Source organism: Castor canadensis, chromosome 10 (assembly GCF_047511655.1).
Source record: "Castor canadensis chromosome 10, mCasCan1.hap1v2, whole genome shotgun sequence".
In the NCBI taxonomy this organism is placed as follows: Eukaryota; Metazoa; Chordata; class Mammalia; order Rodentia; family Castoridae; genus Castor; species Castor canadensis.
In genome coordinates this window covers 87,539,262-87,562,729 of record NC_133395.1, presented here as the reverse complement: position 1 = coordinate 87,562,729, position 23,468 = coordinate 87,539,262, and the positions used below count along the sequence as shown (strand labels likewise).

The 23,468-nt window shown below is 67.4% G+C and overlaps 10 non-coding genes across 10 annotated transcripts; all 10 read right to left on the bottom strand.

Annotated features, from left to right (window-relative positions):
- Positions 1-1,660: 1,660 nt before the first annotated feature.
- On the bottom strand, positions 1,661-1,779 carry LOC141412999 (5S ribosomal RNA). The gene has a single exon (XR_012437841.1). It is a non-coding gene; the product is annotated as a 5S ribosomal RNA (ribosomal RNA).
- A 2,145-nt stretch (positions 1,780-3,924) lies between these two features.
- On the bottom strand, positions 3,925-4,043 carry LOC141412780 (5S ribosomal RNA). The gene has a single exon (XR_012437622.1). It is a non-coding gene; the product is annotated as a 5S ribosomal RNA (ribosomal RNA).
- Positions 4,044-6,198: 2,155 nt separating this feature from the next.
- On the bottom strand, positions 6,199-6,317 carry LOC141413581 (5S ribosomal RNA). The gene has a single exon (XR_012438372.1). It is a non-coding gene; the product is annotated as a 5S ribosomal RNA (ribosomal RNA).
- Positions 6,318-8,452: 2,135 nt separating this feature from the next.
- LOC141413579 (5S ribosomal RNA) lies at positions 8,453-8,571 on the bottom strand. The gene has a single exon (XR_012438370.1). It is a non-coding gene; the product is annotated as a 5S ribosomal RNA (ribosomal RNA).
- A 2,144-nt stretch (positions 8,572-10,715) lies between these two features.
- On the bottom strand, positions 10,716-10,834 carry LOC141413578 (5S ribosomal RNA). Its single transcript, XR_012438369.1, has one exon. It is a non-coding gene; the product is annotated as a 5S ribosomal RNA (ribosomal RNA).
- Positions 10,835-12,991: 2,157 nt separating this feature from the next.
- On the bottom strand, positions 12,992-13,110 carry LOC141413577 (5S ribosomal RNA). The gene has a single exon (XR_012438368.1). It is a non-coding gene; the product is annotated as a 5S ribosomal RNA (ribosomal RNA).
- A 2,143-nt stretch (positions 13,111-15,253) lies between these two features.
- Positions 15,254-15,372, bottom strand: LOC141413576 (5S ribosomal RNA). The gene has a single exon (XR_012438367.1). It is a non-coding gene; the product is annotated as a 5S ribosomal RNA (ribosomal RNA).
- Positions 15,373-17,529: 2,157 nt separating this feature from the next.
- On the bottom strand, positions 17,530-17,648 carry LOC141413575 (5S ribosomal RNA). The gene has a single exon (XR_012438366.1). It is a non-coding gene; the product is annotated as a 5S ribosomal RNA (ribosomal RNA).
- A 2,143-nt stretch (positions 17,649-19,791) lies between these two features.
- LOC141413574 (5S ribosomal RNA) lies at positions 19,792-19,910 on the bottom strand. The gene has a single exon (XR_012438365.1). It is a non-coding gene; the product is annotated as a 5S ribosomal RNA (ribosomal RNA).
- Positions 19,911-22,065: 2,155 nt separating this feature from the next.
- Positions 22,066-22,184, bottom strand: LOC141413573 (5S ribosomal RNA). The gene has a single exon (XR_012438364.1). It is a non-coding gene; the product is annotated as a 5S ribosomal RNA (ribosomal RNA).
- Between the last annotated feature and the right edge of the window lie 1,284 nt (positions 22,185-23,468).

Genomic DNA, 23,468 nt, shown 5'->3' with positions numbered 1-23,468 from the left:
CCGCTCCGCCCTCCTCCACACTCAGGGCCTGGGGCTGCGGGGCTGAATCGTGAGGCTTTCCAGCCCAGGACTTCACCTCTGGCCCCTTTCACACCCGGGATCTTGGGAAGAAGAAACAAAACCAAACACAGCCAAAGCCATCTCCTCCGACCCGGGGCCCCTCCACATCCCTTCCGATCCCGGGTTCCTGCCGGCCTCCTGGGGCGTTTCTCCCAGGCAGGCCTTCGCGGCCACTACACGGGGCTGAGCACTCGAGTCCTCGGGCGTCACGGGGCCCGCGGCCACGCCAAGCACGCACGACTCCCGGGTCTCGTCTGCTCCTGGGTGCCCTGGGCCTCTTCCCTGTGCCGCTGCTGGGTCTTGTGCCCCTGCTTGGCCTCCTTCAGACCCGGCCCCGTGCTACGCGGCCACGTGCTACAGGATCGTGCCAGCAGAACTGGCCCTGGCTGAGCCCCGTACCCACCCTCCTGCCATCCCTGGCCCTGCTAGCAAATGGCAGAGATCCTCTGGCCTCCGAGCCCAGACAAAAATCCTGATGCAGTTGGCCGAGGGGCCGCAAACCAAGGCTTCGCTTGTTCCCGCTCAGGCCCCAGCCATACCCTGTTGTCCTTCGGCTGCTAGTGTGTGGGGTGGGGGAGAGGAGGGTGCGTCCCCGTGCGTGCGTGCGTGGTCTGGGTGTCTCTGCGTGGTGTGTGTGTGTGTGTTAGATGCCGTGCCTGGTGTAGATGGGGAAGAGCAAGCCCTCACGCACAGAGCCCCATCACACACTGGGGCCGGGCCGAGGGGGTCAATCTGCTCGGCCTGATTGCGTTGGGCATACATTGCAGAAGGTGGGTTTTCCAAGGCGGAGCAGAGGGTCCCGGCACCTGAGGTTGTCCACGGGGAGAATGTCTGTTCCACGGGGGCAAGCGGTCCCTTCCGTCGTGCCCAAGCCCATGTGACCCCGAAGGCCAGGTGGCCCCGGTCCTTGAGCTGACTGAGGAGTGCTTTGAGACCCGGAGGGTGGCACAGGCGACTGGGCGCCAGCGGCGGCCCTCCCTCCCTTTGAGCGGGACTGGGAGCTGCCGCTGGCATCCGGAGCTCTGGCGGCCTGCGCCCTCTGTCCCTGTGACCGCAGGCTCTGCCGTGGGAGGCGGGATCCCACGTAGAGGTCCCGCGCTGGCTGCCCTGTCTTGGGTTGAGCGACGGAGCGCGACGTGGAGCAGCACCCGACTGAGGCTCCCTGCTTCTCTGTCCCCTGGCGTCTTGCCCTGGACCCAGTGCACCACCTTGTGGCGAGCCCAGGTGTGGCGCGTCCCGCTGTGGGGCCCGCTGGGGTGCAGGACCCACTTTCTCATGGCTTCCGCACGTCCCTCCCCGCCCGCCTGGAGGGCAGTTGGGGAGCGGTCCCCAACGTGGCCTGGGACCAACCTCGCTGGTGACCCGTGTCGCGGGCGCGCGCCCCAGGAGAGTGTGGGGAGGGGAGAGGATTCGGGGACGTAGCTGTGAGGATTCGGTGTGCGTGGGTCTGGCGGGTGGTCCGGACGGGGTCGGGGTCGTGGTCACGGTGGGTCGTTGTGGTGGTGGTGGTGGTGGTGGTGCTGGGGGTGGTGGTGGTGGTGGGGGGGGTGGTGGCGAAGTCCCCGAAGACAAAAGGAGCAGCGAGGGAGGGAGGAGCAAAAGCCTACAGCACCCGGTATTCCCAGGCGGTCTCCCATCCAAGTACTAACCAGGCCCGACCCTGCTTAGCTTCCGAGATAAGACGAGATCGGGCGCGTTCAGGGTGGTATGGCCGTAGATGCTAGCCGCCGCCTCCGGGAGCCCGAAGAGCCTGCCGAGGGCCCCGGCGTGCATCTCCACGCTGCTCTCCTGGCACGGCTGGGAGTCCGGGTGGGGGCTGGCAGCCCGGGGCCAGCGGCCAGAGGCCCCGCGCGCCTGCTCGGGCAGCCGGTCTCGCCCAGGTGGCCGCTGGGTGGCTTTCTTCCCGAGGTGTCCTGCTGCCAGGACGAGGGTCAAGTTTTCTCGGGGGAAAATTTCTCAGTGCTCTCGGGCGCTTGTTCTTCTGGGAATGTCCACTGCTGTGGCCAAGGCGGGGGACGCACAGCTCGGGCCAGGGCAAGCAGCCGCCCTCCTCCGTCGCCTCCTGGAGCCGTATCCTTGGGAGGGTGCGTGGCTCCCAGCGGAGGTCTCGGGGACCCTTCCGGCCCTCTTCGTCCAGGAAAGCGCCACTGCCCCTCCAGCCCATCAGGAAAACGGCAGCCGCGCACTTCGCCGACCCGCTCCGCCCTCCTCCACACTCAGGGCCTGGGGCTGCGGGGCTGAATCGTGAGGCTTTCCAGCCCAGGACTTCACCTCTGGCCCCTTTCACACCCGGGATCTTGGGAAGAAGAAACAAAACCAAACACAGACAAAGCCATCTCCTCCGACCCGGGGCCCCTCCACATCCCTTCCGATCCCGGGTTCCTGCCGGCCTCCCGGGGCGTTTCTCCCAGGCAGGCCTTCGCGGCCACTACACGGGGCTGAGCACTCGAGTCCTCGGGCGTCACGGGGCCCGCGGCCACGCCAAGCACGCACGACTCCCGGGTCTCGTCTGCTCCTGGGTGCCCTGGGCCTCTTCCCTGTGCCGCTGCTGGGTCTTGTGCCCCTGCTTGGCCTCCTTCAGACCCGACCACGTGCTACGCGGCCACGTGCTACAGGATCGTGCCAGCAGAACTGGCCCTGGCTGAGCCCCATACCCACCCTCCTGCCATCCCTGGCCCTGCTAGCAAATGGCAGAGATCCTCTGGCCTCCGAGCCCAGACAAAAATCCTGATGCAGTTGGCCGAGTGGCCGCAAACCAAGGCTTCGCTTGTTCCCGCTCAGGCCCCAGCCATACCCTCTTGTCCTTCGGCTGCTCGTGTGTGGGGTGGGGGAGAGGAGGGTGCGTCCCCGTGCGTGCGTGCGTGGTCTGGGTGTCTCTGCGTGGTGTGTGTGTGTGTGTGTGTGTGTGTTAGATGCCGTGCCTGGTGTAGGTGGGGAAGAGCAAGCCCTCACGCACAGAGCCCCATCACACACTGGGGCCGGGCCGAGGGGGTCAATCTGCTCGGCCTGATTGCGTTGGGCATACATTGCAGAAGGTGGGTTTTCCAAGGCGGAGCAGAGGGTCCCGGCACCTGAGGTTGTCCATGGGGAGAATGTCTGTTCCACGGGGGCAAGCGGTCCCTTCCGTCGTGCCCAAGCCCATGTGACCCCGAAGGCCAGGTGGCCCCGGTCCTTGAGCTGACTGAGGAGTGCTTTGAGACCCGGAGGGTGGCACAGGCGACTGGGCGCCAGCGGCGGCCCTCCCTCCCTTTGAGCGGGACGGGGAGCTGCCGCTGGCATCCGGAGCTCTGGCGGCCTGCGCCCTCTGTCCCTGTGACCGCAGGCTCTGCCGTGGGAGGCGGGATCCCACGTAGAGGTCGCGCGCTGGCTGCCCTGTCTTGGGTTGAGCGACGGAGCGCGACGTGGAGCAGCACCCGACTGAGGCTCCCTGCTTCTCTGTCCCCTGGCGTCTTGCCCTGGACCCAGTGCACCACCTTGTGGCGAGCCCAGGTGTGGCGCGTCCCGCTGTGGGGCCCGCTGGGGTGCAGGACCCACTTTCTCATGGCTTCCGCACGTCCCTCCCCGCCCGCCTGGAGGGCAGTTGGGGAGCGGTCCCCAACGTGGCCTGGGACCAACCTCGCTGGTGACCCGTGTCGCGGGCGCGTGCCCCAGGAGAGTGTGGGGAGGGGAGAGGATTCGGGGACGTAGCTGTGAGGATTCGGTGTGCGTGGGTCTGGCGGGTGGCCCGGACGGGGTCGGGGTCGTCGTCACGGTGGGTCATTGTGGTGGTGGTGGTGGTGGTGGTGCTGGGGGTGGTGGTGGTGGTGGGGGGGTGGTGGCGAAGTCCCCGAAGACAAAAGGAGCAGCGAGGGAGGGAGGAGCAAAAGCCTACAGCACCCGGTATTCCCAGGCGGTCTCCCATCCAAGTACTAACCAGGCCCGACCCTGCTTAGCTTCCGTGATCAGACGAGATCGGGCGCGTTCAGGGTGGTATGGCCGTAGACGCTAGCCGCCGCCTCCGGGAGCCCCAAGAGCCTGCCGAGGGCCCCGGCGTGCGTCTCCACGCTGCTCTCCTGGCACGGCTGGGAGTCCGGGTGGGGGCTGGCAGCCCGGCGCCAGCGGCCAGAGGCCCCGCGCGCCTGCTCGGGCAGCCGGTCTCGCCCAGGTGGCCGCTGGGTGGCTTTCTTCCCGAGGTGTCCTGCTGCCAGGACGAGGGTCAAGTTTTCTCGGGGGAAAATTTCTCAGTGCTCTCGGGCGCTTGTTCTTCTGGGAATGTCCACTGCTGTGGCCAAGGCGGGGGATGCAAATCTCGGGCCCGGGCAAGCAGCCGCCCTCCTCCGTCGCCTCCTGGAGCCGTATCCTTGGGTGGGTGCGTGGCTCCCAGCGGAGGTCTCGGGGACCCTTCCGGTCCTCTTCGTCCGGAAAGCGCCACTGCCCCTCCAGCCCATCAGGAAAACGGCAGCCGCGCCCTTCGCCGACCCGCTCCGCCCTCCTCCACACTCAGGGCCTGGGGCTGCGGGGCTGAATCGTGAGGCTTTCCAGCCCAGGACTTCACCTCTGGCCCCTTTCACACCCGGGATCTTGGGAAGAAGAAACAAAACCAAACACAGCCAAAGCCATCTCCTCCGACCCGGGGCCCCTCCACATCCCTTCCGATCCCGGGTTCCTGCCGGCCTCCCGGGGCGTTTCTCCCAGGCAGGCCTTCGCGGCCACTACACGGGGCTGAGCACTCGAGTCCTCGGGCGTCACGGGGCCCGCGGCCACGCCAAGCACGCACGACTCCCGGGTCTCGTCTGCTCCTGGGTGCCCTGGGCCTCTTCCTTGTGCCGCTGCTGGGTCTTGTGCCCCTGCTTGGCCTCCTTCAGACCCGGCCCCGTGCTACGCGGCCACGTGCTACAGGATCGTGCCAGCAGAACTGGCCCTGGCTGAGCCCCGTACCCACCCTCCTGCCATCCCTGGCCCTGCTAGCAAATGGCAGAGATCCTCTGGCCTCCGAGCCCAGACAAAAATCCTGATGCAGTTGGCCGAGGGGCCGCAAACCAAGGCTTCGCTTGTTCCCGCTCAGGCCCCAGCCATACCCTCTTGTCCTTCGGCTGCTCGTGTGTGGGGTGGGGGAGAGGAGGGTGCGTGCCCGTGCGTGCGTGCGTGTTCTGGGTGTCTCTGCGTGGTGTGTGTGTGTGTGTGTGTGTGTGTGTGTGTGTGTGTGTTAGATGCCGTGCCTGGTGTAGGTGGGGAAGAGCAAGCCCTCACGCACAGAGCCCCATCACACACTGGGGCCGGGCCGAGGGGGTAAATCTGCTCGGCCTGATTGCGTTGGGCATACATTGCAGAAGGTGGGTTTTCCAAGGCGGAGCAGAGGGTCCCGGCACCTGAGGTTGTCCACGGGGAGAATGTCTGTTCCACGGGGGCAAGCGGTCCCTTCCGTCGTGCCCAAGCCCATGTGACCCCGAAGGCCAGGTGGCCCCGGTCCTTGAGCTGACTGAGGAGTGCTTTGAGACCCGGAGGGTGGCACAGGCGACTGGGCGCCAGCGGCGGCCCTCCCTCCCTTTGAGCGGGACGGGGAGCTGCCGCTGGCATCCGGAGCTCTGGCGGCCTGCGCCCTCTGTCCCTGTGACCGCAGGCTCTGCCGTGGGAGGCGGGATCCCACGTAGAGGTCGCGCGCTGGCTGCCCTGTCTTGGGTTGAGCGACGGAGCGCGACGTGGAGCAGCACCCGACTGAGGCTCCCTGCTTCTCTGTCCCCTGGCGTCTTGCCCTGGACCCAGTGCACCACCTTGTGGCGAGCCCAGGTGTGGCGCGTCCCGCTGTGGGGCCCGCTGGGTTGCAGGACCCACTTTCTCATGGCTTCCGCACGTCCCTCCCCGCCCGCCTGGAGGGCAGTTGGGGAGCGGTCCCCAACGAGGCCTGGGACCAACCTCGCTGGTGACCCGTGTCGCGGGCGCGCGCCCCAGGAGAGTGTGGGGAGGGGAGAGGATTCGGGGACGTAGCTGTGAGGATTCGGTGTGCGTGGGTCTGGCGGGTGGCCCGGACGGGGTCGGGGTCGTGGTCACGGTGGGTCGTTGTGGTGGTGGTGGTGGTGGTGCTGGGGGTGGTGGTGGTGGGGGGGGGGTGGTGGCGAAGTCCCCGAAGACAAAAGGAGCAGCGAGGGAGGGAGGAGCAAAAGCCTACAGCACCCGGTATTCCCAGGCGGTCTCCCATCCAAGTACTAACCAGGCCCGACCCTGCTTAGCTTCCGAGATCAGACGAGATCGGGCGCGTTCAGGGTGGTATGGCCGTAGACGCTAGCCGCCGCCTCCGGGAGCCCCAAGAGCCTGCCGAGGGCCCCGGCGTGCGTCTCCACGCTGCTCTCCTGGCACGGCTGGGAGTCCGGGTGGGGGCTGGCAGCCCGGGGCCAGCGGCCAGAGGCCCCGCGCGCCTGCTCGGGCAGCCGGTCTCGCCCAAGTGGCCGCTGGGTGGCTTTCTTCCCGAGGTGTCCTGCTGCCAGGACGAGGGTCAAGTTTTCTCGGGGGAAAATTTCTCAGTGCTCTCGGGCGCTTGTTCTTCTGGGAATGTCCACTGCTGTGGCCAAGGCGGGGGACGCACAGCTCGGGCCAGGGCAAGAAGCCGCCCTCCTCCGTCGCCTCCTGGAGCCGTATCCTTGGGTGGGTGTGTGGCTCCCAGCGGAGGTCTCGGGGACCCTTCCGGTCCTCTTCGTCCGGAAAGCGCCACTGCCCCTCCAGCCCATCAGGAAAACGGCAGCCGCGCCCTTCGCCGACCCGCTCCGCCCTCCTCCACACTCAGGGCCTGGGGCTGCGGGGCTGAATCGTGAGGCTTTCCAGCCCAGGACTTCACCTCTGGCCCCTTTCACACCCGGGATCTTGGGAAGAAGAAACAAAACCAAACACAGCCAAAGCCATCTCCTCCGACCCGGGGCCCCTCCACATCCCTTCCGATCCCGGGTTCCTGCCGGCCTCCCGGGGCGTTTCTCCCAGGCAGGCCTACGCGGCCACTACACGGGGCTGAGCACTCGAGTCCTCGGGCGTCACGGGGCCCGCGGCCACGCCAAGCACGCACGACTCCCGGGTCTCGTCTGCTCCTGGGTGCCCTGGGCCTCTTCCCTGTGCCGCTGCTGGGTCTTGTGCCCCTGCTTGGCCTCCTTCAGACCCGGCCCCGTGCTACGCGGCCACGTGCTACAGGATCGTGCCAGCAGAACTGGCCCTGGCTGAGCCCCGTACCCACCCTCCTGCCATCCCTGGCCCTGCTAGCAAATGGCAGAGATCCTCTGGCCTCCGAGCCCAGACAAAAATCCTGATGCAGTTGGCCGAGGGGCCGCAAACCAAGGCTTCGCTTGTTCCCGCTCAGGCCCCAGCCATACCCTGTTGTCCTTCGGCTGCTAGTGTGTGGGGTGGGGGAGAGGAGGGTGCGTCCCCGTGCGTGCGTGCGTGGTCTGGGTGTCTCTGCGTGGTGTGTGTGTGTGTGTTAGATGCCGTGCCTGGTGTAGATGGGGAAGAGCAAGCCCTCACGCACAGAGCCCCATCACACACTGGGGCCGGGACGAGGGGGTCAATCTGCTCGGCCTGATTGCGTTGGGCATACATTGCAGAAGGTGGGTTTTCCAAGGCGGAGCAGAGGGTCCCGGCACCTGAGGTTGTCCACGGGGAGAATGTCTGTTCCACGGGGGCAAGCGGTCCCTTCCGTCGTGCCCAAGCCCATGTGACCCCGAAGGCCAGGTGGCCCCGGTCCTTGAGCTGACTGAGGAGTGCTTTGAGACCCGGAGGGTGGCACAGGCGACTGGGCGCCAGCGGCGGCCCTCCCTCCCTTTGAGCGGGACTGGGAGCTGCCGCTGGCATCCGGAGCTCTGGCGGCCTGCGCCCTCTGTCCCTGTGACCGCAGGCTCTGCCGTGGGAGGCGGGATCCCACGTAGAGGTCCCGCGCTGGCTGCCCTGTCTTGGGTTGAGCGACGGAGCGCGACGTGGAGCAGCACCCGACTGAGGCTCCCTGCTTCTCTGTCCCCTGGCGTCTTGCCCTGGACCCAGTGCACCACCTTGTGGCGAGCCCAGGTGTGGCGCGTCCCGCTGTGGGGCCCGCTGGGGTGCAGGACCCACTTTCTCATGGCTTCCGCACGTCCCTCCCCGCCCGCCTGGAGGGCAGTTGGGGAGCGGTCCCCAACGTGGCCTGGGACCAACCTCGCTGGTGACCCGTGTCGCGGGCGCGCGCCCCAGGAGAGTGTGGGGAGGGGAGAGGATTCGGGGACGTAGCTGTGAGGATTCGGTGTGCGTGGGTCTGGCGGGTGGCCCGGACGGGGTCGGGGTCGTGGTCACGGTGGGTCGTTGTGGTGGTGGTGGTGGTGGTGGTGCTGGGGGTGGTGGTGGTGGTGGGGGGGGTGGTGGCGAAGTCCCCGAAGACAAAAGGAGCAGCGAGGGAGGGAGGAGCAAAAGCCTACAGCACCCGGTATTCCCAGGCGGTCTCCCATCCAAGTACTAACCAGGCCCGACCCTGCTTAGCTTCCGAGATCAGACGAGATCGGGCGCGTTCAGGGTGGTATGGCCGTAGACGCTAGCCGCCGCCTCCGGGAGCCCCAAGAGCCTGCCGAGGGCCCCGGCGTGCGTCTCCACGCTGCTCTCCTGGCACGGCTGGGAGTCCGGGTGGGGGCTGGCAGCCCGGGGCCAGCGGCCAGAGGCCCCGCGCGCCTGCTCGGGCAGCCGGTCTCGCCCAGGTGGCCGCTGGGTGGCTTTCTTCCCGAGGTGTCCTGCTGCCAGGACGAGGGTCAAGTTTTCTCGGGGGAAAATTTCTCAGTGCTCTCGGGCGCTTGTTCTTCTGGGAATGTCCACTGCTGTGGCCAAGGCGGGGGACGCACAGCTCGGGCCAGGGCAAGCAGCCGCCCTCCTCCGTCGCCTCCTGGAGCCGTATCCTTGGGTGGGTGCGTGGCTCCCAGCGGAGGTCTCGGGGACCCTTCCGGTCCTCTTCGTCCGGAAAGCGCCACTGCCCCTCCAGCCCATCAGGAAAACGGCAGCCGCGCCCTTCGCCGACCCGCTCCGCCCTCCTCCACACTCAGGGCCTGGGGCTGCGGGGCTGAATCGTGAGGCTTTCCAGCCCAGGACTTCACCTCTGGCCCCTTTCACACCCGGGATCTTGGGAAGAAGAAACAAAACCAAACACAGCCAAAGCCATCTCCTCCGACCCGGGGCCCCTCCACATCCCTTCCGATCCCGGGTTCCTGCCGGCCTCCCGGGGCGTTTCTCCCAGGCAGGCCTTCGCGGCCACTACACGGGGCTGAGCACTCGAGTCCTCGGGCGTCACGGGGCCCGCGGCCACGCCAAGCACGCACGACTCCCGGGTCTCGTCTGCTCCTGGGTGCCCTGGGCCTCTTCCCTGTGCCGCTGCTGGGTCTTGTGCCCCTGCTTGGCCTCCTTCAGACCCGGCCCCGTGCTACGCGGCCACGTGCTACAGGATCGTGCCAGCAGAACTGGCCCTGTCTGAGCCCCGTACCAACCCTCCTGCCATCCCTGGCCCTGCTAGCAAATGGCAGAGATCCTCTGGCCTCCGAGCCCAGACAAAAATCCTGATGCAGTTGGCCGAGGGGCCGCAAACCAAGGCTTCGCTTGTTCCCGCTCAGGCCCCAGCCATACCCTCTTGTCCTTCGGCTGCTCGTGTGTGGGGTGGGGGAGAGGAGGGTGCGTCCCCGTGCGTGCGTGCGTGGTCTGGGTGTCTCTGCGTGGTGTGTGTGTGTGTGTGTGTGTGTGTTAGATGCCGTGCCTGGTGTAGGTGGGGAAGAGCAAGCCCTCACGCACAGAGCCCCATCACACACTGGGGCCGGGCCGAGGGGGTCAATCTGCTCGGCCTGATTGCGTTGGGCATACATTGCAGAAGGTGGGTTTTCCAAGGCGGAGCAGAGGGTCCCGGCACCTGAGGTTGTCCACGGGGAGAATGTCTGTTCCACGGGGGCAAGCGGTCCCTTCCGTCGTGCCCAAACCCATGTGACACCGAAGGCCAGGTGGCCCCGGTCCTTGAGCTGACTGAGGAGTGCTTTGAGACCCGGAGGGTGGCACAGGCGACTGGGCGCCAGCGGCGGCCCTCCCTCCCTTTGAGCGGGACGGGGAGCTGCCGCTGGCATCTGGAGCTCTGGCGGCCTGCGCCCTCTGTCCCTGTGACCGCAGGCTCTGCCGTGGGAGGCGGGATCCCACGTAGAGGTCGCGCGCTGGCTGCCCTGTCTTGGGTTGAGCGACGGAGCGCGACGTGGAGCAGCACCCGACTGAGGCTCCCTGCTTCTCTGTCCCCTGGCGTCTTGCCCTGGACCCAGTGCACCACCTTGTGGCGAGCCCAGGTGTGGCGCGTCCCGCTGTGGGGCCCGCTGGGGTGCAGGACCCACTTTCTCATGGCTTCCGCACGTCCCTCCCCGCCCGCCTGGAGGGCAGTTGGGGAGCGGTCCCCAACGTGGCCTGGGACCAACCTCGCTGGTGACCCGTGTCGCGGGCGCGTGCCACAGGAGAGTGTGGGGAGGGGAGAGGATTCGGGGACGTAGCTGTGAGGATTCGGTGTGCGTGGGTCTGGCGGGTGGCCCGGACGGGGTCGGGGTCGTGGTCACGGTGGGTCGTTGTGGTGGTGGTGGTGGTGGTGGTGCTGGGGGTGGTGGTGGTGGGGGGGGGGTGGTGGCGAAGTCCCCGAAGACAAAAGGAGCAGCGAGGGAGGGAGGAGCAAAAGCCTACAGCACCCGGTATTCCCAGGCGGTCTCCCATCCAAGTACTAACCAGGCCCGACCCTGCTTAGCTTCCGAGATCAGACGAGATCGGGCGCGTTCAGGGTGGTATGGCCGTAGACGCTAGCCGCCGCCTCCGGGAGCCCCAAGAGCCTGCCGAGGGCCCCGGCGTGCGTCTCCACGCTGCTCTCCTGGCACGGCTGGGAGTCCGGGTGGGGGCTGGCAGCCCGGGGCCAGCGGCCAGAGGCCCCGCGCGCCTGCTCGGGCAGCCGGTCTCGCCCAGGTGGCCGCTGGGTGGCTTTCTTCCCGAGGTGTCCTGCTGCCATGACGAGGGTCAAGTTTTCTCGGGGGAAAATTTCTCAGGGCTCTCGGGCGCTTGTTCTTCTGGGAATGTCCACTGCTGTGGCCAAGGCGGGGGACGCACAGCTCGGGCCAGGGCAAGCAGCCGCCCTCCTCCGTCGCCTCCTGGAGCCGTATCCTTGGGTGGGTGCGTGGCTCCCAGCGGAGGTCTCGGGGACCCTTCCGGTCCTCTTCGTCCGGAAAGCGCCACTGCCCCTCCAGCCCATCAGGAAAACGGCAGCCGCGCCCTTCGCCGACCCGCTCCGCCCTCCTCCACACTCAGGGCCTGGGGCTGCGGGGCTGAATCGTGAGGCTTTCCAGCCCAGGACTTCACCTCTGGCCCCTTTCACACCCGGGATCTTGGGAAGAAGAAACAAAACCAAACACAGCCAAAGCCATCTCCTCCGACCCGGGGCCCCTCCACATCCCTTCCGATCCCGGGTTCCTGCCGGCCTCCCGGGGCGTTTCTCCCAGGCAGGCCTTCGCGGCCACTACACGGGGCTGAGCACTCGAGTCCTCGGGCGTCACGGGGCCCGCGGCCACGCCAAGCACGCACGACTCCCGGGTCTCGTCTGCTCCTGGGTGCCCTGGGCCTCTTCCCTGTGCCGCTGCTGGGTCTTGTGCCCCTGCTTGGCCTCCTTCAGACCCGACCCCGTGCTACGCGGCCACGTGCTACAGGATCGTGCCAGCAGAACTGGCCCTGACTGAGCCCCGTACCCACCCTCCTGCCATCCCTGGCCCTGCTAGCAAATGGCAGAGATCCTCTGGCCTCCGAGCCCAGACAAAAATCCTGATGCAGTTGGCCGAGGGGCCGCAAACCAAGGCTTCGCTTGTTCCCGCTCAGGCCCCAGCCATACCCTCTTGTCCTTCGGCTGCTCGTGTGTGGGGTGGGGGAGAGGAGGGTGCGTCCCCGTGCGTGCGTGCGTGGTCTGGGTGTCTCTGCGTGGTGTGTGTGTGTGTGTGTGTGTGTGTGTGTGTGTGTGTGTTAGATGCCGTGCCTGGTGTAGGTGGGGAAGAGCAAGCCCTCACGCACAGAGCCCCATCACACACTGGGGCCGGGCCGAGGGGGTCAATCTGCTCGGCCTGATTGCGTTGGGCATACATTGCAGAAGGTGGGTTTTCCAAGGCGGAGCAGAGGGTCCCGGCACCTGAGGTTGTCCACGGGGAGAATGTCTGTTCCACGGGGGCAAGCGGTCCCTTCCGTCGTGCCCAAGCCCATGTGACCCCGAAGGCCAGGTGGCCCCGGTCCTTGAGCTGACTGAGGAGTGCTTTGAGACCCGGAGGGTGGCACAGGCGACTGGGTGCCAGCGGCGGCCCTCCCTCCCTTGAGCGGGACGGGGAGCTGCCGCTGGCATTCGGAGCTCTGGCGGCCTGTGCCCTCTGTCCCTGTGACCGCAGGCTCTGCCGTGGGAGGCGGGATCCCACGTAGAGGTCGCGCGCTGGCTGCCCTGTCTTGGGTTGAGCGACGGAGCGCGACGTGGAGCAGCACCCGACTGAGGCTCCCTGCTTCTCTGTCCCCTGGCGTCTTGCCCTGGACCCAGTGCACCACCTTGTGGCGAGCCCAGGTGTGGCGCGTCCCACTGTGGGGCCCGCTGGGGTGCAGGACCCACTTTCTCATGGCTTCCGCACGTCCCTCCCCGCCCGCCTGGAGGGCAGTTGGGGAGCGGTCCCCAACGTGGCCTGGGACCAACCTCGCTGGTGACCCGTGTCGCGGGCGCGCGCCCCAGGAGAGTGTGGGGAGGGGAGAGGATTCGGGGACGTAGCTGTGAGGATTCGGTGTGCGTGGGTCTGGCGGGTGGCCCGGACGGGGTCGGGGTCGTGGTCACGGTGGGTCGTTGTGGTGGTGGTGGTGGTGGTGGTGCTGGGGGTGGTGGTGGTGGTGGGGGGGTGGTGGCGAAGTCCCCGAAGACAAAAGGAGCAGCGAGGGAGGGAGGAGCAAAAGCCTACAGCACCCGGTATTCCCAGGCGGTCTCCCATCCAAGTACTAACCAGGCCCGACCCTGCTTAGCTTCCGAGATCAGACGAGATCGGGCGCGTTCAGGGTGGTATGGCCGTAGACGCTAGCCGCCGCCTCCGGGAGCCCCAAGAGCCTGCCGAGGGCCCCGGCGTGCGTCTCCACGCTGCTCTCCTGGCACGGCTGGGAGTCCGGGTGGGGGCTGGCAGCCCGGGGCCAGCGGCCAGAGGCCCCGCGCGCCTGCTCGGGCAGCCGGTCTCGCCCAGGTGGCCGCTGGGTGGCTTTCTTCCCGAGGTGTCCTGCTGCCAGGACGAGGGTCAAGTTTTCTCGGGGGAAAATTTCTCAGTGCTCTCGGGCGCTTGTTCTTCTGGGAATGTCCACTGCTGTGGCCAAGGCGGGGGACGCACAGCTCGGGCCAGGGCAAGCAGCCGCCCTCCTCCGTCGCCTCCTGGAGCCGTATCCTTTGGTGGGTGCGTGGCTCCCAGCGGAGGTCTCGGGGACCCTTCCGGTCCTCTTCGTCCGGAAAGCGCCACTGCCCCTCCAGCCCATCAGGAAAACGGCAGCCGCGCCCTTCGCCGACCCGCTCCGCCCTCCTCCACACTCAGGGCCTGGGGATGCGGGGCTGAATCGTGAGGCTTTCCAGCCCAGGACTTCACCTCTGGCCCCTTTCACACCCGGGATCTTGGGAAGAAGAAACAAAACCAAACACAGACAAAGCCATCTCCTCCGACCCGGGGCCCCTCCACATCCCTTCCGATCCCGGGTTCCTGCCGGCCTCCCGGGGCGTTTCTCCCAGGCAGGCCTTCGCGGCCACTACACGGGGCTGAGCACTCGAGTCCTCGGGCGTCACGGGGCCCGTGGCCACGCCAAGCACGCACGACTCCCGGGTCTCGTCTGCTCCTGGGTGCCCTGGGCCTCTTCCCTGTGCCGCTGCTGGGTCTTGTGCCCCTGCTTGGCCTCCTTCAGACCCGACACCGTGCTACGCGGCCACGTGCTACAGGATCGTGCCAGCAGAACTGGCCCTGGCTGAGCCCCGTACCCACCCTCCTGCCATCCCTGGCCCTGCTAGCAAATGGCAGAGATCCTCTGGCCTCCGAGCCCAGACAAAAATCCTGATGCAGTTGGCCAAGGGGCCGCAAACCAAGGCTTCGCTTGTTCCCGCTCAGGCCCCAGCCATACCCTCTTGTTCTTCGGCTGCTCGTGTGTGGGGTGGGGGAGAGGAGGGTGCGACCCGTGCGTGCGTGCGTGGTCTGGGTGTCTCTGCGTGGTGTGTGTGTGTGTGTGTGTGTGTGTTAGATGCCGTGCCTGGTGTAGGTGGGGAAGAGCAAGCCCTCACGCACAGAGCCCCATCACACACTGGGGCCGGGCCGAGGGGGTCAATCTGCTCGGCCTGATTGCGTTGGGCATACATTGCAGAAGGTGGGTTTTCCAAGGCAGAGCAGAGGGTCCCGGCACCTGAGGTTGTCCACGGGGAGAATGTCTGTTCCACGGGGGCAAGCGGTCCCTTCCGTCGTGCCCAAGCCCATGTGACCCCGAAGGCCAGGTGGCCCCGGTCCTTGAGCTGACTGAGGAGTGCTTTGAGACCCGGAGGGTGGCACAAGCGACTGGGCGCCAGCGGCGGCCCTCCCTCCCTTTGAGCGGGACGGGGAGCTGCCGCTGGCATCCGGAGCTCTGGCGGCCTGCGCCCTCTGTCCCTGTGACCGCAGGCTCTGCCGTGGGAGGCGGGATCCCACGTAGAGGTCGCGCGCTGGCTGCCCTGTCTTGGGTTGAGCGACGGAGCGCGACGTGGAGCAGCACCCGACTGAAGCTCCCTGCTTCTCTGTCCCCTGGCGTCTTGCCCTGGACCCAGTGCACCACCTTGTGGCGAGCCCAGGTGTGGCGCGTCCCGCTGTGGGGCCCGCTGGGGTGCAGGACCCACTTTCTCATGGCTTCCGCACGTCCCTCCCCGCCCGCCTGGAGGGCAGTTGGGGAGCGGTCCCCAACGTGGCCTGGGACCAACCTCGCTGGTGACCCGTGTCGCGGGCGCGCACCCCAGGAGAGTGTGGGGAGGGGAGAGGATTCGGGGACGTAGCTGTGAGGATTCGGTGTGCGTGGGTCTGGCGGGTGGCCCGGACGGGGTCGGGGTCGTGGTCACGGTGGGTCGTTGTGGTGGTGGTGGTGGTGGTGGTGCTGGGGGTGGTGGTGGTGGGGGGGGGGTGGTGGCGAAGTCCCCGAAGACAAAAGGAGCAGCGAGGGAGGGAGGAGCAAAAGCCTACAGCACCCGGTATTCCCAGGCGGTCTCCCATCCAAGTACTAACCAGGCCCGACCCTGCTTAGCTTCCGAGATCAGACGAGATCGGGCGCGTTCAGGGTGGTATGGCCGTAGACGCTAGCCGCCGCCTCCGGGAGCCCCAAGAGCCTGCCGAGGGCCCCGGCGTGCGTCTCCACGCTGCTCTCCTGGCACGGCTGGGAGTCCGGGTGGGGGCTGGCAGCCCGGGGCCAGCGGCCAGAGGCCCCGCGCGCCTGCTCGGGCAGCCGGTCTCGCCCAGGTGGCCGCTGGGTGGCTTTCTTCCCGAGGTGTCCTGCTGCCATGACGAGGGTCAAGTTTTCTCGGGGGAAAATTTCTCAGGGCTCTCGGGCGCTTGTTCTTCTGGGAATGTCCACTGCTGTGGCCAAGGCGGGGGACGCACAGCTCGGGCCAGGGCAAGCAGCCGCCCTCCTCCGTCGCCTCCTGGAGCCGTATCCTTGGGTGGGTGCGTGGCTCCCAGCGGAGGTCTCGGGGACCCTTCCGGTCCTCTTCGTCCGGAAAGCGCCACTGCCCCTCCAGCCCATCAGGAAAACGGCAGCCGCGCCCTTCGCCGACCCGCTCCGCCCTCCTCCACACTCAGGGCCTGGGGCTGCGGGGCTGAATCGTGAGGCTTTCCAGCCCAGGACTTCACCTCTGGCCCCTTTCACACCCGGGATCTTGGGAAGAAGAAACAAAACCAAACACAGCCAAAGCCATCTCCTCCGACCCGGGGCCCCTCCACATCCCTTCCGATCCCGGGTTCCTGCCGGCCTCCCGGGGCGTTTCTCCCAGGCAGGCCTTCGCGGCCACTACACGGGGCTGAGCACTCGAGTCCTCGGGCGTCACGGGGCCCGCGGCCACGCCAAGCACGCACGACTCCCGGGTCTCGTCTGCTCCTGGGTGCCCTGGGCCTCTTCCCTGTGCCGCTGCTGGGTCTTGTGCCCCTGCTTGGCCTCCTTCAGACCCGACCCCGTGCTACGCGGCCACGTGCTACAGGATCGTGCCAGCAGAACTGGCCCTGACTGAGCCCCGTACCCACCCTCCTGCCATCCCTGGCCCTGCTAGCAAATGGCAGAGATCCTCTGGCCTCCGAGCCCAGACAAAAATCCTGATGCAGTTGGCCGAGGGGCCGCAAACCAAGGCTTCGCTTGTTCCCGCTCAGGCCCCAGCCATACCCTCTTGTCCTTCGGCTGCTCGTGTGTGGGGTGGGGGAGAGGAGGGTGCGTCCCCGTGCGTGCGTGCGTGGTCTGGGTGTCTCTGCGTGGTGTGTGTGTGTGTGTGTGTGTGTGTGTGTGTGTGTGTGTTAGATGCCGTGCCTGGTGTAGGTGGGGAAGAGCAAGCCCTCACGCACAGAGCCCCATCACACACTGGGGCCGGGCCGAGGGGGTCAATCTGCTCGGCCTGATTGCGTTGGGCATACATTGCAGAAGGTGGGTTTTCCAAGGCGGAGCAGAGGGTCCCGGCACCTGAGGTTGTCCACGGGGAGAATGTCTGTTCCACGGGGGCAAGCGGTCCCTTCCGTCGTGCCCAAGCCCATGTGACCCCGAAGGCCAGGTGGCCCCGGTCCTTGAGCTGACTGAGGAGTGCTTTGAGACCCGGAGGGTGGCACAGGCGACTGGGTTCCAGCGGCGGCCCTCCCTCCCTTGAGCGGGACGGGGAGCTGCCGCTGGCATTCGGAGCTCTGGCGGCCTGTGCCCTCTGTCCCTGTGACCGCAGGCTCTGCCGTGGGAGGCGGGATCCCACGTAGAGGTCGCGCGCTGGCTGCCCTGTCTTGGGTTGAGCGACGGAGCGCGACGTGGAGCAGCACCCGACTGAGGCTCCCTGCTTCTCTGTCCCCTGGCGTCTTGCCCTGGACCCAGTGCACCACCTTGTGGCGAGCCCAGGTGTGGCGCGTCCCGCTGTGGGGCCCGCTGGGGTGCAGGACCCACTTTCTCATGGCTTCCGCACGTCCCTCCCCGCCCGCCTGGAGGGCAGTTGGGGAGCGGTCCCCAACGTGGCCTGGGACCAACCTCGCTGGTGACCCGTGTCGCGGGCGCGCGCCCCAGGAGAGTGTGGGGAGGGGAGAGGATTCGGGGACGTAGCTGTGAGGATTCGGTGTGCGTGGGTCTGGCGGGTGGCCCGGACGGGGTCGGGGTCGTGGTCACGGTGGGTCGTTGTGGTGGTGGTGGTGGTGGTGGTGCTGGGGGTGGTGGTGGTGGTGGGGGGGTGGTGGCGAAGTCCCCGAAGACAAAAGGAGCAGCGAGGGAGGGAGGAGCAAAAGCCTACAGCACCCGGTATTCCCAGGCGGTCTCCCATCCAAGTACTAACCAGGCCCGACCCTGCTTAGCTTCCGAGATCAGACGAGATCGGGCGCGTTCAGGGTGGTATGGCCGTAGACGCTAGCCGCCGCCTCCGGGAGCCCCAAGAGCCTGCCGAGGGCCCCGGCGTGCGTCTCCACGCTGCTCTCCTGGCACGGCTGGGAGTCCGGGTGGGGGCTGGCAGCCCGGGGCCAGCGGCCAGAGGCCCCGCGCGCCTGCTCGGGCAGCCGGTCTCGCCCAGGTGGCCGCTGGGTGGCTTTCTTCCCGAGGTGTCCTGCTGCCAGGACGAGGGTCAAGTTTTCTCGGGGGAAAATTTCTCAGTGCTCTCGGGCGCTTGTTCTTCTGGGAATGTCCACTGCTGTGGCCAAGGCGGGGGACGCACAGCTCGGGCCAGGGCAAGCAGCCGCCCTCCTCCGTCGCCTCCTGGAGCCGTATCCTTTGGTGGGTGCGTGGCTCCCAGCGGAGGTCTCGGGGACCCTTCCGGTCCTCTTCGTCCGGAAAGCGCCACTGCCCCTCCAGCCCATCAGGAAAACGGCAGCCGCGCCCTTCGCCGACCCGCTCCGCCCTCCTCCACACTCAGGGCCTGGGGCTGCGGGGCTGAATCGTGAGGCTTTCCAGCCCAGGACTTCACCTCTGGCCCCTTTCACACCCGGGATCTTGGGAAGAAGAAACAAAACCAAACACAGACAAAGCCATCTCCTCCGACCCGGGGCCCCTCCACATCCCTTCCGATCCCGGGTTCCTGCCGGCCTCCCGGGGCGTTTCTCCCAGGCAGGCCTTCGCGGCCACTACACGGGGCTGAGCACTCGAGTCCTCGGGCGTCACGGGGCCCGTGGCCACGCCAAGCACGCACGACTCCCGGGTCTCGTCTGCTCCTGGGTGCCCTGGGCCTCTTCCCTGTGCCGCTGCTGGGTCTTGTGCCCCTGCTTGGCCTCCTTCAGACCCGACACCGTGCTACGCGGCCACGTGCTACAGGATCGTGCCAGCAGAACTGGCCCTGGCTGAGCCCCGTACCCACCCTCCTGCCATCCCTGGCCCTGCTAGCAAATGGCAGAGATCCTCTGGCCTCCGAGCCCAGACAAAAATCCTGATGCAGTTGGCCGAGGGGCCGCAAACCAAGGCTTCGCTTGTTCCCGCTCAGGCCCCAGCCATACCCTCTTGTCCTTCGGCTGCTCGTGTGTGGGGTGGGGGAGAGGAGGGTGCGACCCGTGCGTGCGTGCGTGGTCTGGGTGTCTCTGCGTGGTGTGTGTGTGTGTGTGTGTGTGTGTTAGATGCCGTGCCTGGTGTAGGTGGGGAAGAGCAAGCCCTCACGCACAGAGCCCCATCACACACTGGGGCCGGGCCGAGGGGGTCAATCTGCTCGGCCTGATTGCGTTGGGCATACATTGCAGAAGGTGGGTTTTCCAAGGCGGAGCAGAGGGTCCCGGCACCTGAGGTTGTCCACGGGGAGAATGTCTGTTCCACGGGGGCAAGCGGTCCCTTCCGTCGTGCCCAAGCCCATGGGACCCCGAAGGCCAGGTGGCCCCGGTCCTTGAGCTGACTGAGGAGTGCTTTGAGACCCGGAGGGTGGCACAGGCGACTGGGCGCCTGCGGCGGCCCTCCCTCCCTTTGAGCGGGACGGGGAGCTGCCGCTGGCATCCGGAGCTCTGGCGGCCTGCGCCCTCTGTCCCTGTGACCGCAGGCTCTGCCGTGGGAGGCGGGATCCCCGTAGAGGTCGCGCACTGGCTGCCCTGTCTTGGGTTGAGCGACGGAGCGCGACGTGGAGCAGCACCCGACTGAAGCTCCCTGCTTCTCTGTCCCCTGGCGTCTTGCCCTGGACCCAGTGCACCACCTTGTGGCGAGCCCAGGTGTGGCGCGTCCCGCTGTGGGGCCCGCTGGGGTGCAGGACCCACTTTCTCATGGCTTCCGCACGTCCCTCCCCGCCCGCCTGGAGGGCAGTTGGGGAGCGGTCCCCAACGTGGCCTGGGACCAACCTCGCTGGTGACCCGTGTCGTGGGCGCGCGCCCCAGGAGAGTGTGGGGAGGGGAGAGGATTCGGGGACGTAGCTGTGAGGATTCGGTGTGCGTGGGTCTGGCGGGTGGCCCGGATGGGGTCGGGGTCGTGGTCACGGTGGGTCGTTGTGGTGGTGGTGGTGGTGGTGGTGCTGGGGGTGGTGGTGGTGGTGGGGGGGGTGGTGGCGAAGTCCCCGAAGACAAAAGGAGCAGCGAGGGAGGGAGGAGCAAAAGCCTACAGCACCCGGTATTCCCAGGCGGTCTCCCATCCAAGTACTAACCAGGCCCGACCCTGCTTAGCTTCCGAGATCAGACGAGATCGGGCGCGTTCAGGGTGGTATGGCCGTAGACGCTAGCCGCCGCCTCCGGGAGCCCCAAGAGCCTGCCGAGGGCCCCGGCGTGCGTCTCCACGCTGCTCTCCTGGCACGGCTGGGAGTCCGGGTGGGGGCTGGCAGCCCGGGGCCAGAGGCCAGAGGCACCGCGCGCCTGCTCGGGCAGCCGGTCTCGCCCAGGTGGCCGCTGGGTGGCTTTCTTCCCGAGGTGTCCTGCTGCCAGGACGAGGGTCAAGTTTTCTCGGGGGAAAATTTCTCAGTGCTCTCGGGCGCTTGTTCTTCTGGGAATGTCCACTGCTGTGGCCAAGGCGGGGGACGCACAGCTCGGGCCAGGGCAAGCAGCCGCCCTCCTCCGTCGCCTCCTGGAGCCGTATCCTTGGGTGGGTGCGTGGCTCCCAGCGGAGGTCTCGGGGACCCTTCCGGTCCTCTTCGTCCGGAAAGCGCCACTGCCCCTCCAGCCCATCAGGAAAACGGCAGCCGCGCCCTTCGCCGACCCGCTCCGCCCTCCTCCACACTCAGGGCCTGGGGCTGCGGGGCTGAATGGTGAGGCTTTCCAGCCCAGGACTTCACCTCTGGCCCCTTTCACACCCGGGATCTTGGGAAGAAGAAACAAAACCAAACACAGCCAAAGCCATCTCCTCCGACCCGGGGCCCCTCCACATCCCTTCCGATCCCGGGTTCCTGCCGGCCTCCCGGGGCGTTTCTCCCAGGCAGGCCTTCGCGGCCACTACACGGGGCTGAGCACTCGAGTCCTCGGGCGTCACGGGGCCCGCGGCCACGCCAAGCACGCACGACTCCCGGGTCTCGTCTGCTCCTGGGTGCCCTGGGCCTCTTCCCTGTGCCGCAGCTGGGTCTTGTGCCCCTGCTTGGCCTCCTTCAGACACGACCCCGTGCTACGCGGCCATGTGCTACAGGATCGTGCCAGCAGAACTGGCCCTGGCTGAGCCCCGTACCCACCCTCCTGCCATCCCTGGCCCTGCTAGCAAATGGCAGAGATCCTCTGGCCTCCGAGCCCAGACAAAAATCCTGATGCAGTTGGCCGAGGGGCCGCAAACCAAGGCTTCGCTTGTTCCCGCTCAGGCCCCAGCCATACCCTCTTGTCCTTCGGCTGCTCGTGTGTGGGCTGGGGGAGAGGAGGGTGCGTCCCCGTGCGTGCGTGCGTGGTCTGGGTGTCTCTGCGTGGTGTGTGTGTGTGTGTGTGTGTGTGTGTGTGTGTGTTAGATGCCGTGCCTGGTGTAGGTGGGGAAGAGCAAGCCCTCACGCACAGAGCCCCATCACACACTGGGGCCGGGCCGAGGGGGTCAATCTGCTCGGCCTGATTGCGTTGGGCATACATTGCAGAAGGTGGGTTTTCCAAGGCGGAGCAGAGGGTCCCGGCACCTGAGGTTGTCCACGGGGAGAATGTCTGTTCCACGGGGGCAAGCGGTCCCTTCCGTCGTGCCCAAGCCCATGTGACCCCGGAGGCCAGGTGGCCCCAGTCCTTGAGCTGACTGAGGAGTGCTTTGAGACCCGGAGGGTGGCACAGGCGACTGGGCGCCAGCGGCGGCCCTCCCTCCCTTTGAGCGGGACGGGAAGCTGACGCTGGCATCCCGAGCTCTGGCGGCCTGCGCCCTCTGTCCCTGTGACCGCAGGCTCTGCCGTGGGAGGCGGGATCCCACGTAGAGGTCGCACGCTGGCTGCCCTGTCTTGGGTTGAGCGACGGAGCGCGACGTGGAGCAGCACCCGACTGAGGCTCCCTGCTTCTCTGTCCCCTGGCGTCTTGCCCTGGACCCAGTGAAACACCTTGTGGCGAGCCCAGGTGTGGCGCGTCCCGCTGTGGGGCCCGCTGGGGTGCAGGACCCACTTTCTCATGGCTTCCGCACGTCCCTCCCCGCCCGCCTGGAGGGCAGTTGGGGAGCGGTCCCCAACGTGGCCTGGGACCAACCTCGCTGGTGACCCGTGTCGCGGGCGCGCGCCCCAGGAGAGTGTGGGGAGGGGAGAGGATTCGGGGACGTAGCTGTGAGGATTCGGTGTGCGTGGGTCTGGCGGGTGGCCCGGACGGGGTCGGGGTCGTGGTCACGGTGGGTCGTTGTGGTGGTGGTGGTGGTGGTGGTGCTGGGGGTGGTGGTGGTGGTGGGGGGGGTGGTGGCGAAGTCCCCGAAGACAAAAGGAGCAGCGAGGGAGGGAGGAGCAAAAGCCTACAGCACCCGGTATTCCCAGGCGGTCTCCCATCCAAGTACTAACCAGGCCCGACCCTGCTTAGCTTCCGAGATCAGACGAGATCGGGCGCGTTCAGGGTGGTATGGCCGTAGACGCTAGCCGCCGCCTCCGGGAGCCCCAAGAGCCTGCCGAGGGCCCCGGCGTGCGTCTCCACGCTGCTCTCCTGGCACGGCTGGGAGTCCGGGTGGGGGCTGGCAGCCCGGGGCCAGCGGCCAGAGGCCCCGCGCGCCTGCTCGGGCAGCCGGTCTCGCCCAGGTGGCCGCTGGGTGGCTTTCTTCCCGAGGTGTCCTGCTGCCATGACGAGGGTCAAGTTTTCTCGGGGGAAAATTTCTCAGGGCTCTCGGGCGCTTGTTCTTCTGGGAATGTCCACTGCTGTGGCCAAGGCGGGGGACGCACAGCTCGGGCCAGGGCAAGCAGCCGCCCTCCTCCGTCGCCTCCTGGAGCCGTATCCTTGGGTGGGTGCGTGGCTCCCAGCGGAGGTCTCGGGGACCCTTCCGGTCCTCTTCGTCCGGAAAGCGCCACTGCCCCTCCAGCCCATCAGGAAAACGGCAGCCGCGCCCTTCGCCGACCCGCTCCGCCCTCCTCCACACTCAGGGCCTGGGGCTGCGGGGCTGAATCGTGAGGCTTTCCAGCCCAGGACTTCACCTCTGGCCCCTTTCACACCCGGGATCTTGGGAAGAAGAAACAAAACCAAACACAGCCAAAGCCATCTCCTCCGACCCGGGGCCCCTCCACATCCCTTCCGATCCCGGGTTCCTGCCGGCCTCCCGGGGCGTTTCTCCCAGGCAGGCCTTCGCGGCCACTACACGGGGCTGAGCACTCGAGTCCTCGGGCGTCACGGGGCCCGCGGCCACGCCAAGCACGCACGACTCCCGGGTCTCGTCTGCTCCTGGGTGCCCTGGGCCTCTTCCCTGTGCCGCTGCTGGGTCTTGTGCCCCTGCTTGGCCTCCTTCAGACCCGACCCCGTGCTACGCGGCCACGTGCTACAGGATCGTGCCAGCAGAACTGGCCCTGACTGAGCCCCGTACCCACCCTCCTGCCATCCCTGGCCCTGCTAGCAAATGGCAGAGATCCTCTGGCCTCCGAGCCCAGACAAAAATCCTGATGCAGTTGGCCGAGGGGCCGCAAACCAAGGCTTCGCTTGTTCCCGCTCAGGCCCCAGCCATACCCTCTTGTCCTTCGGCTGCTCGTGTGTGGGGTGGGGGAGAGGAGGGTGCGTCCCCGTGCGTGCGTGCGTGGTCTGGGTGTCTCTGCGTGGTGTGTGTGTGTGTGTGTGTGTGTGTGTGTGTGTGTGTGTTAGATGCCGTGCCTGGTGTAGGTGGGGAAGAGCAAGCCCTCACGCACAGAGCCCCATCACACACTGGGGCCGGGCCGAGGG